The sequence below is a fragment of the Anolis carolinensis genome, unplaced genomic scaffold (genome assembly GCF_035594765.1).
Source record: "Anolis carolinensis isolate JA03-04 unplaced genomic scaffold, rAnoCar3.1.pri scaffold_8, whole genome shotgun sequence".
Taxonomy (NCBI): Eukaryota; Metazoa; Chordata; class Lepidosauria; order Squamata; family Dactyloidae; genus Anolis; species Anolis carolinensis.
Window position 1 is genome coordinate 20,385,245 of NW_026943819.1, and position 14,118 is coordinate 20,399,362.

The 14,118-nt window shown below is 36.2% G+C and overlaps 2 protein-coding genes across 6 annotated transcripts in view; both read right to left on the reverse strand.

Moving 5' to 3' along the window:
• The window catches only part of arhgap32 (Rho GTPase activating protein 32), a 169,347-nt gene that overhangs the window by 111,896 nt on the left and 43,333 nt on the right, over positions 1–14,118 (reverse strand). The gene's annotated exons all lie outside the window — the stretch shown is intronic.
• The window catches only part of LOC134293432 (uncharacterized), a 451,452-nt gene that overhangs the window by 15,828 nt on the left and 421,506 nt on the right, over positions 1–14,118 (reverse strand). The gene's annotated exons all lie outside the window — the stretch shown is intronic.

A 14,118-nucleotide genomic window follows, 5' to 3' on the forward strand; every position in this document is an offset into this window, starting at 1 on the left:
CACAAAATGCACAAGACAAGACAAGATTCGCTCACTGGCCAAAACATAATAACTTGCAGTGCATAACACCCACTGAATCACTATTTTCTTCCTTTCCAACTGAAGCCCTATCCCAAAAAGGGGTTGCCAGTTCATATATCTTTAGGATATACACAGAAGAGTGGTAAGAGGTCATTGGTTTCTGTGGAAACAGCACTGAAGTGTATCACCGGAATCACACCAATGTGGAGAATTACAAAAAACTATGGGAAAGATCATTTTGACTTAAAATTAACCATGATAGCAAAGGTTCTGAGTAACAGCAAAGAAAGGGAAGAAAAGAATGCTTGCATCTTATTCAGACTCATTAGAATATATCCAAGGACCCCAAATCTACTACAGCAGAGTCTCACTTATCCAACATAAACGGGCCGGCAGAACGTTGGATAAGCTAATATGTTGGATAATAAGGAGGGGTTAAGGAAAAGCCTATTAAACATCAAATTAGGTTATGATTTTACAAATTAAGCACCAAAACATCATGTTATACAACAAATTTGACAGAAAAAGTAGTTCAATATGAAATAATCCTATGTAGTAATTACTGTATTTACGAATTTAGCACCAAAATATCACGATTTATTGAAAACATCGACTACAAAAATGTGTTGGATAATCCAGAACGCTGGATAAGCGAGTGTAGGATAAGTGAAACTCTACTGTATTAAGCTTTAAAACAGTTCAGTGGGCTCTATAGAATAGTTCCTTGCACAGTCAATTTTTTCATCCCAGATTTGTAAATGGGAAGCAAATCAATATACAATGCAAGAAAATATTTTACATGCAACATGAAGTTCTTTAAAGAGAGACAACGTCTATAGATTTCAGCATTTTCACGAAGGATGTTGTGCAGGACTGCTAACAGAAAGGTCAGCAGTTTGAATCCGGGGAGCGGGATGAGCTCCCATCCATCAACTCCAGCTTCTCATGCGGGGATATGAGAAAAACCTCCACAGGGTGGTAAACCATCGTACCGTCCCCTGGGCAATGTCCTTGCAGACAGTCAATTCTCTCACACAAGAAGCAACTTACAGTTTCTCAAGCCGCTCATGACAAACAAAAAATCTATTATTTTAATGTCTGACATATATAGTAATTCTGAGTCAAGCATAAAGCTCATTTGTAATTTTCCTATTTTGATCCAACGTTTTCATTTTTGTCATGCCACAAATATACCTTAAGCATATCTCTAGGGAAGTATTCAGACTCAAAGCCATTCAAGACACTATCAAAACAAAATCTGTATATTATAGAATAATATCATGAAATCCAAATTCTATCAACATTAAGGAAACTATTTCCATCTATCTTCTTTCCCCACTCTCCATTCACATGGGAATCTTGCTGTTAGTAAGGTATTCATAAAGAGAACCCTACATTATACATTTTCAGCATGATCTCCTAGCCACAGCTTGAAAACCTTAAATATTTTAGATGACAACCTCTAAAATGGAGATCTGTGATCTGTGTTGGCTGGAGAGCCTAAGAAATGCAGTCCTTATTCCTTCCCCATTCTCTTTCTTTTTGGACTTTTTTTGTTGACATTAAAACACTTGGCTTAAAAAGTCATGTTTTGAGCAGATTTATGGATGCATAAGTATCTAATGTTTAAAGGTAGCTTCTGCATCCACCTGTCTAACATCTACTGTGTCCTTTAATACAAGGGCTTTAAAATAAGACATAACTGGTCCCACTGAGCTTACATAGTGAATACGTCAGGCAAGAACAAATTCACCTTCAGTCAAAAATTATGTTGATATAAGCAACTGGATAGGACCACAATAACAAGTCCCTCTTGGCATTTGTCTCTGCTAATTTGTAAGTCAATGCTTTTGTGGTTGTTTTCTGTATGAAGAGACTGATACATTATTCAATCCAAAGCTAGGAAGTAACCAAAGCAACTATCACAGTAACTAATTGATTCTGTTTAAAGGCAACTAAAACATAAGGTCACATTAGGACTGTCATATTAAAAGTGATACTTCCACACAGTATATTTTGTAATAGCTGTTTCGGCTATTTTTGTAATTATAGAGGGTATGTGTTTTGCATCATAAACCCGTGTCTTGTAGCATTATATATATGATAGCTGTGGGTGTGTTATGAAACTTCCAACGAAATACTCTGGGTTGCTTTGGAGCAATAAACATATCTGCTACATTTAATAACTGTAACAATGATTATCTTCTTGGGAGGCTTTTAAAAACAATATCCAAAACTTCCCAACAAATACAAGTACAGTAGAGTCTCACTTATCCAAGCTAAACGGGCCGGCACAACCCTGGATAAGCGAATATCTCGGATAATAAGGAGAGATTAAGGAAAAGCCTATTAAACATCAAATTAGGTTATGATTTTACAAATTAAGCACCAAAACATCATGTTATACAACAAATTTGACAGAAAAAGTAGTTCAATACTCAGTAATGTTATGTTGTAATTACTGTATTTACAAATTTAGCACCAAAATATCATGATATATTTAAAACATTGACTGCAAAAATGGCTTGGATAATCCAGAAACTTGAATAAGCGAGGCTTGGATAAGTGAGACTCTACTGTATTAGTAAATATTCCAAGATGGAGATACATGACACTAGCTGCCTTTCTTTTGCATTTCTCAGTTAGTGTTGAAAGTGCAAGTTAAGGAACAATGCTGCAGGAAGTGCAATGATTTCATTAAAAAATATATGTCCCACCCTTTATCCAAGGACCCTAATAAACAAAATTTTACTCAACGTGAAACAATGACGATAATTCTAGAAGACTGTAATCATATTAAACCATGCCCAAAAGAAAACAGTTTAAAGCAAGTCAAAATAGCTTAATAGTATATTTCTTCAATTCCAAGACACATTTTTCCTATATAAGCATCTCTAAAAATAGGGTGCATCTTATAATTGCAGGTGGATCTTATGTATTTTTGGTGGTGGTGGTACTGTAATCGGGGTGTGTCTTACAACCGAAGAAATACATTAATACGTTCTCTATTGTGTTGCTACAGTAGAGTCTCACTTATCCAACATAAACGAGCCAGCAGGATGTTGGATAAGCGAATATGTTGGATAATAAGGAGAGATTAAGGAGAAGCCTATTAAACATCAAATTAGGTTATTATTTTACAAATTAAGCACCAAAACATCATGTTATACAACAAATTTGGCAGAAAAAATAGTTCAATACGCAGTAATGCTATGTTGTAATTACTGTATTTACGAATTTAGCACCAAAATATCATGATATATTGAAAACATTGGCTACAAAAATGCATTGGATAATCCAGAACGTTGGATAAGCGAATGTTGGATAAGTGAGACTCTACTGTATATACATTGTTCCCATTGCAAGGCACACATAGATTTGCCATAGTACCATCCCAACAATCTCATGTGGTGTATTACTCTCAAAGATGGTGGCCAACTCAGTTAAATGAATGAGGAGAAAAGGAGTTCAATGAATGAGGAGAAAAATCAATGTATTTACCCTCCCAATCAAAAATAAGTTGAGATAACACGCTTTTGTCTTTGTAGGTTAATAAGGGGAACGCTGCACTGATGTTCAAGGCAGTTTGTAAACAAGGAAAAGCAATTGCAGGAGATCCAAGTATACCCCTGTGCCAAACAATTATCTTTCCTTTGCCGAAGGTTGTTCATTAAATCAGGTAGAAAATTCAAATCAAACATAATCCAACTGAAGGTCATCCAAGCAACCACCTAGTCACTGACTGCGATATTATTTCTATCTATTGAATGAAACATTCATTAGATGTAGATAATATCCCAGCCATAAACCAGTGGCTTCGTTTTTATAAGGCTTAATACTTTTGAATCTAACTTAAGGAAACCTACTTTCTCAAAACTCAGTCATTAGCAAGTTTCTTAACGTCAGGCTATTAACCTGATCACCCACAAGGGCCAAATTGACACAAATGCGGAGCTTCACATTTCCGGTAGGCACTGTACTAAGCCAACATGGCTGTTTATAAAAATAATTGGAAGGCCACTATCTAATGGGAAAATAAGTACAAATTAATTTTTTTCCATCTTCTACTTTCACTTATCCTAAAGGCATTTCCAAATAGGGTCTTTTTCAGTCCTGTTTCCGTTAAGTTTATCATGGGAAAAGGATCATAAGTTGTGCACTGATTCTAAGTGATTCTTCTGCTTCTCTGCCGGTTCAAATCCAACCCAGGGAGAGTATGGATGAGCTCCCTCCATCAGCTCCATGTGGGGACATGAGAGAAGCTTCCCACAAGGATGGTAAAAACATCAAAACATCCGGGCGTCCCCTGGGCAACGTCCTTGCAGATGGCCAATTCTCTCACACCAGAAGCAGTTTCTCAAGTCACTCTTGACATGAAAAAAATGCCAGGGGAGCACCAAAAATTACCAACAAAACAAGTAATAGTCAAAGGTGGCTCTCTAAAAGCACCCTTTTTATTTTGTTGACGAAGTAGTGTGGGTTCAATGCTGAACATAATGTCACAAGGCATGACATTCAGCCGGCTCTGAGATCAGATACTTTTACAGAAATGTCTGAGATCAAGATGCCACTTGATTCAACTTCTCTGGAGTCTGCCATACTGTCCGGTGTACTTCAATGTGACCTTTTTAAATATGCCGACTTATACTAGAGATAATGAAATGTTTTCCTGAGCAAGAATTTTCAGAAGGGCTTGATTGTAGAATCAATTCAGGGCATTGCTTTTTTTAAATAAAAAAAAAAATAAAAGACCTGGGAACCAAACGATCCTTAAATAATTGTATTTGAAAGAATATTATGAAGCATAGAATGGTAACTGTCATGGTTTAAGCTGTAAAAAAATCTGCCCAAGAGCCCACTGGAAAATGCTCAAAGAACTATGGCTGATGTCAGTTGTGATGCTGTTACTGAAAGAAAATGGAATAATGAACTGAACATGCTATTAGCCTTACAGGAAAAATGAAACATTATTGAAATTATGCTAAGGCAGAGAAACCCAGGCAAACAGGTATAACCAATTAATTTCAAGCATCGAATTTTGAAAAGATGAGTTGTATCAAGAAAATAAGAAAAATAACAGGAACATCTTCTGCAGAATGTAAAACTAACAAGAAATTAAGTCCAGTCCTATAACCTTTCTGCAAGTGAACTCTTTCTCTTGGCCACATTAAGAACCATAGATGTCTCATTTCTCAAGTTGTAACCAGAGCAAACTATTTTTGCTAGATGTTTTTTCCTCTTTAAAGCCCTTTCAAAATAATTGATAAAAATGACTGCTTCACCAAAATAAAATAGAAAAAGCCATTTGTAGCTTATTAAACAGTATGAAAAAAACAAGTAAATATGTAATATTTATGCAAAAGATATATAAATATAGCTACACTGTGGGTGCAGCATGCTGAATGGATGCTGAATCACACCAATATGTAACTGATGATAAAACTCATATAATGCTTCTGTTTCACAATACTCAATGGGTGTCCAGTCAAAACGCAAAGGGAAATACCTTGTTGAATAAGCTATCTGTGGAATGGACATACACCTTGTGTATGTCACCAATCCAAAATTCAAAAAATATGACAGGAGAATCATCATAGAGTCGGAAGAGATCACAAAGGCCATTCACGACAACCCCATTCAGCCATGTGGGAAACACAACCAAAGCCCTAACAGATGGCCATCCAGTCTCTTCTTTAAAATCTCCAGAGAAGAGGAGACTCCATCACAGTCAACATATTCCACTGCCCAACAGCTCTTACCATCAGGATGATCTTCCTAATGTTTAGGTGGAATCTCTTTTCCTGCAAGCTGAATCCATTGCTTCATGTCCTTATCCCCTCCTCAATGTGGCATCCTTCCAAATATTTAAACACAGCTCTCATGTCCCCTCTCAAACTTCTCTTCTCCAAGCTATACATACCCAGCTCCCCCAATGTCATATGTCTATCTCTATGTTAAGTCCACAAGAATGACAACATCTCACTTACATTTCCTGTCAACTGTTTATAAGAGCCATGCTGCCAGACAGCAATATATTGTCATTGACTTCTAATCACTGATAAGCATTTCATCCATATATTGGTTTAATCTTCTGACAAAATTGGGCAACACACATTTTGGTGCCTCCAAAGTTAGACTTGTTTTTGGGTATACCCAACCTTCTGATTCCAAAAACGACACCACTTTTCTTCTATCAGCTCTAGTTTTTGAGAATATGTGGCATATACTAGTCTTCATCTGCTTGCCCATTAAGAGTCATGATAACCATATCTAAGAAACTAGAGCTGGTGTGGTCTATCCAATGCAATTTTCTGAATCAGTGCTCCAAAATACCCCAGGAACAGACCTAAAAGCCAAGACAACAAGATTTCTTTTTTCCGCTGGGCTATGTAATCTGTCATTCATAAATTTGTCTAATCCATCATTACCACTTGTGAATTCTACAGTTTAACTATGTGTACATGAAAATCGAAGCTTTATTCAAACCAAAAAAGCTGAAGCTTTATTCCATTTAAATAAGCTGTTTAGTCGTATTCACACATTTCAGTGGATTCTGTGAAGCATGGCCAAACACTACAGAATAGATGCCTATTTCTTAATATCATCTTCATTGCTACATTACCTCCCTATCTGCAGAATAGAGATCATTTCTGATACTTTCATCACGTGCCTATTTCAATCTCCTAACAGGGCCAAAAAGGAAAGCCAAAAGAGATTTAGTGACTATCGGAGGTATATCATTCTAATTAGATATTTACCCAACAGACCCTTAAAAGCAATGATTCAGTGTCAACTCGGCAAGAGATCCTTCACGCAGGCAAAGTGTGTATGTGTGTGTTTTACAGATACTGTATGATTAAACATATTTAAACAAAAATGTTAAATATCTGCTATTGCCTTGGTAACCCTCATTTGTCACTTGGGCTTTTACCCAAATTTTCTTTTGTATATGAGAGTGATTTTATTCCACTGCCTACCATGCAATATCCAGTGGGCTTGTAATGGCAGATGCACGCAGAAACTGAGTAGGTATAAAAGACTTCCTTTGAGTTTGTTGAAATTCTTACAGCTCTGATCTGATGGCACAGACACAAACTTGAAGACTTCCAGCAGCTGCAAAACCTTACAAATCAGGATTGTTTTACTGGTTTTTCCATCAGATTGTTAAAGTGTTTTCCATGGTAAGGAGAAGCCATAATTCAAGTCATGCCAATAAGAAAATCACCTTTTTTATTGCAAATAAGCATGGATACTGGAAAGCAACCTCTGAATACAGCAGGTTCAAAATCCCTGAATTCAACTCATAATGTTGTGCATTTGAACCTTCCTTCAACGTAAAGAGGTTCCTTCCCAAGGAATACATTGGAGGCTATCAGCAATGCTGTCCCACACTATTTTTCAGTGAATACAGTTGCAGTTTCTCAGCAGTGGATATTGATGTTTGGCAGCATCCATAAGCAACTTAATTGTCTTTTCCTTTAAACTAAAACAGCATGATATTATGAGTCATTACAACCAAAAGGAGACCTGTGGAGGAGGTGCTGGTTGCCGTCATTATAATTTCTTCCAATTTTCTTCTGGATGCATCCCACACACTCTTCATAGCCCCCCACATTTTAACCTAATTCTCGGTTCCATCCTGTGCTTTAATACAAAGACTATTGTGGTTATCTCAGCCATATTCAACCATGAAATATATTAGACATTGTTCAGAAAAGTGTATAGTTTACCAGGATATACAAATTGATTAAGAGGTCCAATGATTTAGGAAAAGAACCATGTCCAAATACAATTGAAAGCAACTTTGAAACATATCTAGAATTAGTTCATGCTTTCAAAATAACCCCAACTAAAAATATGCTTCTAAAGTCAAAATGTCGGCATCTGAAATCTCAAGCTGAAAAGGTGCTATTATGTTTGCATATTCTCTTAATGATCTTAATGCTCAGAAGAACAGACTAACATATGTAGAGTCTCGCTTATCCAACATAAATGGGCTGGCAGTTGGATAAGTGAAAATGTTGGATAATTAGGATGGATTAAGGAAAAGCCTATTAAAGGTCAAATTACATTGATTTTACAAATTAAGCACCAAAACATCATATTTTACAACAAATCGATAGAAAAAGCAGTTCAATACATGATAACATTATGTAGTAATTACCGTATTTACAAATTTAGCACCATTAACATAGCAATATATTAAAAACACTGACTACAAAAACACTGACTACTAAAAATCAGAGTGCGTTTGATAATACAGAACATTGGATAAGCGAAGGTTGGATAAACAAGACTCTACTGTATTTATTTATTTGATTTATATCTCACCTTTTTCCAGGTACAGCATGCAAATGTGAAATTTACTTGAAATATTAATTGATTGAATGATTTGATTTAATCTATATCCTGGCTTTTTCCAAAAATAGCTTCTTTTTCATTCACAAATACTAGCCGTGACAAAATATAATCAGTTTCCTGCACTCACGGATTCACCTACACCCTTTTGTGAAGCAAAATGTTCAACCCGTTGCACTGAATCAGATTTTTCTCAACTTGAAATGGAAGTAATAAGCAGCACAATGAGTGAGTGAAGCAAAAGGAACTACAATTATAACTCAACAAAAGGAAGTCAAGATCCTATAAGTACTTTCACTTGCTCATCCTCTAACATGATGTATGTCATCCTCTGTCAACAACGCTCTTCAGCACTTTACATTGAGCAAACAGGCCAGCCTCTGCACCAGAGAACAGGTAAAGGTAAAGGTTTTCCCTGACGTTAAGTCCAGTCGTGTCCGACTCTAGGGGTTGGTGATCATCTCCATTTCTAAGCCGAAGAGCCGGCGTTGTCCGTAGACACCTCCAAGGTTATATTGCCGGCATGACTGCATGGAACGCCGTTACCTTCCCGCCAGAGCGGTACCTATTGATCTACTCACATTTGCATGTTTTCAAACTGCTAGGTTGGCAGAAGCTGGAGCTAACAGCGTGAGCTTACTCCGCTCCCTGGGTTTGAACCTGGGACCTTTCGGTCTGCAAGTTCAGCAGCTCAGCACATTAACACACTGAGCCACCGGAGGCTCCGCACCAGAGAATAAATGGACATAAATCACACATTAGGGATGGAAATAACACAAAGAAGTAGTTGCAGGACAATTTGATATTTCTTGAATAAAAACATGAACTACAATGACAACTAGAATATATCTGCAAGCTCCAATCCATCAAGAGATTTCCTAGCACTCTATCTATATCTATCTAATGTTATAACAGTGGTTAACAACCCAACCTTGGACTCTCTTGGTTAATTTATCACATCTCATTTCTGGTCCCCATCCAGCACAACCCTATAGTCTCTATCATTCCTCTATCATTCATACAGCTATCTACTCATCTGGACAACATCTTTCTTCCTCTCTTTGTCCCCCAATTACTATACTTAAAAATTACTTGGTCACCTCATCAACATAATAACTATGGTATATATTTTTTTACATTTATATTGCTATTCACACCTACTTCATAGCTCTAGAGGTCTAGTTCTAAGAGCCTTACTCCATGCATCTAACAAACTAGACTTAAATCTGTGAAAGATTAAGCTTCTACTGCACATTTTGATGGAAGATATACCAGGTAGGTGTCCTTTAAAAAGTGCTATTTTGAGAATAGTCATTTTTGTTAACTGCAAGGAAAATAGATGATGTTGTATTAAATAGTCTAATAAAATATTTTCCATGTAAAGCTTTCAACATGTGAATCTAATATGTCAAATCTGATAAAATTATTCAGGTAACACTATTCTTATAAATATTTCCAGTTCTCCTTTCCTTAGAAACTGTAATTCATTTCTGATGAAATCAGGCAGCTAAGAGGAGCAGTCTAGCTTAGGAGTTGTCTAACACATACCCTGGTGTGTCTCATCACTATTTGCTTCTTTGTCTATCTTAAGCCAATCTCTTCCATGTAAGTAATAGGCTCTAATGCAGCAGCAGTGACATTTGCCATGGGCAGAGCAGTGCACTCACATGTGCAGAAACTACTGAACAGCTAAATTCAAAAAGCAGCTGCTTTCCAGCTGGTATACCCATCCATGATTTACCACACATAGCAAACCAGCCAATGATACTCAAATTACTCTGCCTTTAACTTCTTTTCTTTTTATGGTGAACTGTATATGCTGTCATCAGACCTGCTCCTATTTGGTCTCCTCTAAAAATAAAGCTGGAAAATCTGTAGCATTCTATTATTCTAACTTTCTATGGAAAAGAAGTACATTTCTATGGAAAGAATGGGACTGTCAAAAATATTTCTCAGAAAATGTATGCTCGTCGCTTTAATCTTTTCTCAACATTAGTCATGCAAAAATAGAGGTAAGTTTTAAATAGAGCTAGAGAACTTTCAAGTTCAAGAAATCAAACTCCATTCCCATATCTTCCATTCACAAATACCTGAATCAGTTCCCTATTTAACCCTATTTAGGAAATGATGCTCTTGTTGCTCCTGAGAAAGTCTTTGATTTTGATCGTATAAAAGCTTTCACATTCTTTTCTGTGGTACATGCATCAACTTTTTGTTGAACCAACTTCTATTATCTCAATTTAAATCTAGCACTCCTGGAGTCCCAACAAAGCCCCTCTCCTACCTATTAGTAGTAGTAGTGAACTACAATTTCATATGAGGACAAGGCCAATATGCCTTTTTGTAAATGTGGACATCATATTAAATATGGGTCCTAGGCACTTCCCACAAAAATGTCAGCATTCCATTTATTCAAATATTTCTGAATACAGCCTTTTACAAAGTGAAAAAGTAGAGCATGCATGTATGAAAATATAATGAATCATTGCTTCATGCAGCTTAGGTAAGAAAGATTATTTTTGTATGGAATTAATGAATTAATAAGATGGATTGGAACTTGGAGCTGATGAAGCTAGAGCCAAATAAAACATTTCTATGTTAAATATAATATTAAGTCAATCACAATGTAACATGGGGAGGAGGTGAGAAGAGAGCATGCTGGTGGGAATTAAGCTTCAAGTGATTAAATATTATTCAAAAGTGATTAAATATTATTTGTGTCTGTAAATGATGATGTGGCAGTGAAGTGGGGTTTGAATCAGCAAGAAAAACAAATTATGCTCACTTCTGTGATGCTCAGTAGGATACTTTCTTGCCTCCCAATGTTCTTTATATTCCTTATGTTCTCTTCCAAACAACCTATGATCCTCTGTGGAAACCCAAATTTCTAGATGCTAAAGGCCTCTTATATAGCATGGTGTAGTAAAATGGCATCCCTTATGTAAAACAGCTTTTCTTTTGGTGATACTATATGTGTGTGTGTGTGTGTGTGTGTGTGTGTGTGTGTGTGTAAATATATTTACTCATTCAGGAGACATATATGTATGTGTGTGTGTGTGTGTGTGTGTGTGTGTGTGTATGTGTATATATATATATATATATATATATATATATATATATATAGAGAGAGAGAGAGAGAGAGAGAGAGAGAGAGAGAGAGAGAGAGAGAGAGAGAGCCTGTTCTTGTAAGCTGCCCCAAGCCCTAGGGGAGTGGCAGCATATAAATTTGAATAATAAATGTATGTATGTATGTATGTATGTATGTATGTATACACACACATATACATACACACATACATATACAGTGTTCCCTCACTTATCGCTGGGGTTAGATTCCAGGACTACCTGCAATAAGTGAAAATCCGCAAAGTAGGGACACTATATTTATTTTAATATTTATACATTATTTTAGAAGTTATACACTATTTTAAGTCTTTATCAACCAATTGTGTGTTGATAAATCGCCTCCTTCTCCTTCCGTTGCCGCTTGGGCTCCTTTTCTCTCCCTTTGGCTTCTCCTTCCTCCCTTCCTTAGTCTGTAAATTGTATTTTTTATGATTTATAATAGTCTTTAAGAGTTTATTGAAAAACCGTGAAACAGCGAATCTGCAAAAAGTTAACGGCGAAGTAATGAGGGAACACGGTGTGTATACACACACACACACACACACACACGCACACACAGAATGATTAAATCAGTGGATGTAAAATCTATGGATGTGAAAGGTTGGATCCATGAATGTGAAGACACTCAAATGACATTTTGGTTTACATTTTTTACAAAAGTCTTCAGAGATTGGACATTTTACTTGGGCTTTCGATGATTCACAGAATCCCACAGAACTCCACAGATTTGTGAAGTTGTCCTTTTTCCCAAATTCTAGAAATCTTTTTCTAGCTCTGAAATAAAACTTACTATATGAAAAAAATGTGTTGAAAGAGGAATTTCAGTTAGATTGTCCAGCATTTCAGGAGAGGTGGAAGAGTTTAAGATATCCCCATGAAATTATTCAATATGTGAGGTAGACTGTAAGTACTTCTATGGATCCAGGCTGCTGATTTAGTCTTAAAGCAATGCCCTTGTTGAAATACAATTCTCCAAATACAATGCTGAAATTGTTCTTTGACCACAAAACAAGTATTCAAAGAAGAACTGCAGCATAAAATTTAACATAAATATAATCATCAAGAGGTATTTTATATCTTCATATCATACATTGAAATGACCCTTCATATTCTTATCTATGTAGATGCTATATAAAAATATAGATTTTCAGTATATAATCCCCTTTCTGGTTGCTACTTTGAAGCAGTTTACAGAACAAAGCATAGAATCTAGTCCTACCCAGGAATGTGTGAGAAATATGGAAAACATTGCATCAGTAACAGTCAGCATGATTGATTATTTTACTCAGTAACATTCATGGACAGCTAAGACTTCATTTTGGGACCCTAAACCTTTTAGTTTACTGTGCATAAAAATCCTAGAAGGTATGAATGTGTTGAAACAATTCTTCCTTTAATTTCACAAACACTTCTGCTTGTATTCTACATTTGCTTCTCACTTGGGTTTCACCTCTTTCTTTTCCAGTTCTCCTTGATTTGCTTTTGAATAGTTTTCTTTTTTCATTGCTCATTGAAGAATGGAACTATCACATTATAATAAACTTTCATCTTGCTGTTCAGTCTGATCCTCTTCCCCTTTTGCCAAGTCTCTTGAACAGATTCTTATCAGACACTATCAAGTGTCATCCACCAAATATCGCTCTGGCTTGTACTGCTATCTTTCTTCTTTGCGCCAAAAAGATGTCAGACCTTTACTCTTGTTTTGCTCAATCCTTCTCCTGCTCTTGATACTGTCAATCATCCTTTCTTTACTGAAACTCATGCCAGCTCAAAGTTTTGCTCCTTGGTTCTTTTTGCACCTTTATAGATGATCTCTCTGCCCTTTCTACTTTCTCAATGTCTCTCAGCACTAGGTTAATGGGTTTCTTATGTTTTGCTCAGCCTGGTAGCATCATTTTATGCTAATATCTAATTACATCCTTGTGTTCTCCGTCACTCCTTTTTTATACAAACATTTGGCACATCTCCATCCCCATAAAACTGTATAATTTAAAAAAAAATTATTTATGGTTTGATTGTCTCACAAATAATTATTTTAATCATATTTGCTTTACCACAATCCCCATCTTTCATTTTCCAGTCTTTTCTTATCTTAATTTTGTTGTACAGATAATTTTCCCTCAGCTCTCAAGTTTCATTCATGCTAAAAGACCAAGATGTAATTGGGACACTCTTTCATCATGTTTAAGCTGTAAGAGGTTCTTCCCTATTCAACGTATTTGAAATGTGGTATTGGAAGAGAGTTCCATGTATGCCATGGACTGACAAAAAAGAAAAATGGATCCTAGAGCAAATCATGCCTGAACTCTCTCTAGAAGACAAAATGACCAAACTGAGGCTGTTATATATTGGCCATATCATGAGAAGCGATAATAATGCTTGGTAAGGTAGAAGGCTGTAGGAAATCTGAAAGACCACATTACAGGTGGATAGACTCCATCAAGAAAACCACAGCTCTGAGTCTGCAGGATTCAGTAAATGCTACTGGTAACAGAGTATCTAGGATTTCTTTCATTCATAGGACTGTCACAGGTAATACAAACCTACCCAACCTTTCATGGGTCATTTAAATCAATCTACCCATTGGAAATGTGAGTGTTTTTAACTAGCAAC